Genomic DNA, 3,802 nt, shown 5'->3' with positions numbered 1-3,802 from the left:
TAGGATTGGTAAATATTGTTTCCCAATCTGTTCGTTGTAGTTTTGTCCTATTGACAGTGTCCTTTGCCTAATAGAAGCTTTGCAATTATATGAGGTCCCATTTGGCAATTCCTGATCTTAGAGCATAAGCTATTGGTATTTAGTTCAGGAACTTTTCCCTTGTGACCATGTGCTCGAGGCTCTTCCCCACTTTTTCTTCTATTAGTTTCAGTGTATCTGGTTTTATGTGGAGGTCTTTGATCCACTTGGACATGAGCTTTTTATGAGGAGATAGGAATGGGTCGATTTGCATTCTTCTACATGCTGACCACCAGTTGAGCCAACACCATTTGTTGAAAATGATGTTTTTTTTTTCCACTGGATGGTTTTAGCTCCTTTGTCAAAGATCAAGTGGCCATAGGTGTGTGGGTTCATTTCTGGGTCTTCAAAGGTATTCCATTGATCCACCTGCCTGTCACTGTACCAGTTCCATGCAGTTTTGTTTTGTTTTGTTTTAATAACAATTGCTCTGTAGTACAGCTTAAGGTCAGGGATGGTGATTCCATCAGAAGGTCTCTAGAGAACCAAATAACCCTATTAAAAATGGGGTACAGAACTAAACAAAGATTATCAACTGAGGAATACCTAATGGCTGAGAAGCACTTAAAGAAATGTTCAACACCCTTAGTCATCAGGGAAATGTAAATCAAAACAACCCTGAGATTCCACCTCACACCAGTCAGAATGGCTCAGATCAAAAACTCAGGTAACAGCAGGTGCTGGTGAGGTTGTAGAGAAAGATGAACACTCCTTCATTACTGGTGGGATTGCAAGCTGGTACAACCACTCTGGAAATCAGTTTGGCAGTTCCTCCAGAAATTGGACATAGTACTACCAGAGGACTCAGCTATATCACTCCTGGGCATATACCCAGAAGATGCTCCAACATGTAATAATGACCCATGCTCCACTATGTTCATGGCAGCCTTATTTATAATAGCCAGAAACTGGAAACAACCCAGATGTCCCTCAACAGAGGAATGGATACAGAAGATGTGGTACAGTTACACAATGGAGTACTACTCAGCTATTAAAAACAATGAATTTATGAAATTCTTAGGCAAATGGATTGATCTGGAGAGTATCATCCTGTGTGTACAGGAACAGAATTGGAGAATGTCTTCAAGCACATTGTAAATAATGAAAAGTTTATTTATGTTCAAGTACTCTGAATAGAGGCAAAAGTTATAGATATACTCAGGCTGAAGTTTGCATATTTTAAAGTGTTAAATGTCCTTTACAATGAAAATTAAATTGATGATGTAAATAGGTTCATATGTATCAACTATAAAATATACAGTTTGTCATGGTTAACATTACATTTAAAGTTTAGATTTCCTATGCTTGTGAGAACAAAAAGAATATAAAAGCCTATAGTATGTAAACCCCTACCTAGTACAGACTGTATCCTGTTAGCCCATTTTCCTGTTTCAGAAGTTCAAGACTGTTCTCAAACTAGCTAGTCTTGAAAAATTTGTTGTTCTAGCAAGATGAGGTTATAAGACTACCTGCTATTCCTGTTTTTGCAAAATTGTCTTGCTCTCCTCAAAGACATGCCTAGGACAGCTGTAAGATAGATATGTTAAAATTACACCCTGCCTACAAATGGTATAATATACATAATCTTGTGGTTTTTGCCTTTAAAATCCTTAGACTAACTATTCAAGAACTTGCCTACAAAACTCTCTTGTCCTTGCCTGGTTTGTTTGTTTGTTTAAATAACAAGCCCATATCTGACAAAAATTAAACCTTGAGTCAAACTGGTGATTCTCTAGTGACACCAGACCCATAACAATTTAAGAAGACTGAAGGTTTCTCAGTTACTTTTCTATTACTGTGATAAAACATCATGGCCACTGCAATTTATAAAAGAAAATCGTTGCTTTGGGGTTTACAGTTTCAGAGGGTCAGAGGACATGACTATCATGGCAGGGACCGTAGTAATTGGTAGGAATGGTGTTGGAGAAGTAGCTGAGATCTATAAACAGGGGGCAGAGAATACTAACAGAGAATGGAGGGAATGACTTTTTATTTTGACAGCTCAAAGGTCACCTAGACAAACCTGCTCCAATAAAGCCACACCTCCTCCAACAAGACTATACCTCCTTCAATGAGGCCACTCCTCCTTCAGTGAGGTCACTCCTCCCTAGGCTTCAAAAACAGTTCCACCTACTGAGGGCCAAGTATTCGTATCTATCAGCCTACAGAGCCCACCCTCTTCTAAACCGTAAGAGATTGTTAAATTTAAAAGAGATAATACCATATCAAAATATGTTCTCCAGAAAGTATTAGTGGCAGTATTAAAGATGTTAAAGCTGATATATTTGTTAAAATATATCAACACATGCCCATAATCTTTAATATTGTTTTAAATTCATATTATAAACATAGAAGTATTGAGTTTTTTGCCTTTAATATGAATAATACAATATCCCATTATATCATTTCAGTATTTAGAAATAATTTCATTTGCAAAATCAACTTTTGAGTAAGTTATACCCTTTATTGGTCACATCATCTAATCTTAAAACTCCTAGAATTCTAAATAATTATATTGCTATTTTCACTTTCAAAGGTCCCACCTTAGTCGTAAGACGATTTTGTCACCACTATAAGCATCTTGAAATAGGAGAGGCCCAATAGTTATAAGGAGTTTTGATCTCCCTTTTGTGGTTTTAAAAATAATCTCAAAGTTCCCTCATAACTAAGTGTAATAAAACTAAGTAAGAGAAAGTCCGTGGCCTTGTCAGAGAGTGCTGTGGTTTAGCAGAGAAGAAATGACTACAAAAGAAATGTTGCACTGGAGTGTGAGGATGCGCATCTTCAAACTTTTCGTCTATACAGGAACATTTGACACATTGAAACAGTCTCAATGCCAGTCTCCTTGGCACTTCCTGTGGCGGTAACGAGGTCATTTGATTGGTCAGTTTGGAAGGTTGGGAAGCATCGTCTTCCTGTGTGTCCCGCCCCTTCCTTTCCTCTAGGGAGGGAGCTACACAGGAAGTGCCTCCTTCACAGAGAGGATATTGACAAGTACTGAATTCGCCTTGGCGCCATCTTGTTTTGGCTTTTGCCTGTGGCGTAGCTGGTAAGTACAGTTTCGGGGCTCAGTTTTTTTAATGAGTAGTCCACAGAGATCATCACTAATTGTTAATTACTGGCCGTACAACTAGTTCTGAGGGTTTTCTTAGTTCACTGCTTGTCGCCCCCACCCCACCTCCAGGGGAAAGGAACCGTTACTGCTGGATTTCCCTCATAGCCCAATATCTTAAGATAGAGAGTGAACGTGGAAGGAAAATTCTGTTTCAAAATGAATCATGGCGTGATATCCATTTTATTTTTGTCTGTGGTGACGGCCTGCTTGTTCTGTTCATTGGTAGCCCAGGTTAGCTTCGACCTCAAAGCGTAGTTTCTGAACACTGCGGTCCAGGCTGGCCCTGGCAAGCTCAGCTGCCGTTCCAAGCAGGAGGTAGTGAGTGAGGTACCCAGCTAGGGGTTGTTTCTGCACTGAGTGATTTGTCCACCGAAGCGTGGCAGTTTCTACAGAAGCTTACACTGTCTTCTATAGAGTCAAGTTTGAGGACCTTGGTCTGTAGAAAAGGCTAGTGAGCTTTGAGCCGAGCTGTAGACATTGTTTAAAGTAATTTTTTAAAGTAATTGTTTGTATGAGACAAAGGTGTGATAGTTTTGGTTTTTTTTGTTGTTGTTGTTTTTTTTGTTTGTTTTTTTTGTTGTTTTTTTGTTTTGTTTTGTTTTTTTTTTT

The 3,802-nt window shown here is 38.7% G+C and overlaps 1 protein-coding gene across 6 annotated transcripts in view; it reads left to right on the top strand.

Annotated features, from left to right (window-relative positions):
- Window positions 1-2,986: 2,986 nt before the first annotated feature.
- Window positions 2,987-3,802, top strand: part of LOC116071167 (cytochrome c oxidase subunit 7B2, mitochondrial) — a 96,893-nt gene continuing 96,077 nt past the window's right edge. For 2 of the 6 annotated variants that reach the window (XM_031342585.1, XM_031342587.1), the window contains exon 1: window positions 3,006-3,127. The gene's annotated coding sequence lies outside the window, so the exon portion shown is untranslated. Of the gene's footprint in view, window positions 3,128-3,802 lie in introns of all 6 variants that reach the window. The other 4 variants (XR_004110739.1, XM_031342589.1, XM_031342588.1 and 1 more) reach the window with 4 other exon arrangements.

The sequence above is a fragment of the Mastomys coucha genome, unplaced genomic scaffold (assembly GCF_008632895.1).
Source record: "Mastomys coucha isolate ucsf_1 unplaced genomic scaffold, UCSF_Mcou_1 pScaffold22, whole genome shotgun sequence".
Taxonomy (NCBI): Eukaryota; Metazoa; Chordata; class Mammalia; order Rodentia; family Muridae; genus Mastomys; species Mastomys coucha.
This window is presented reverse-complemented; position numbering and strand designations above follow the sequence as displayed.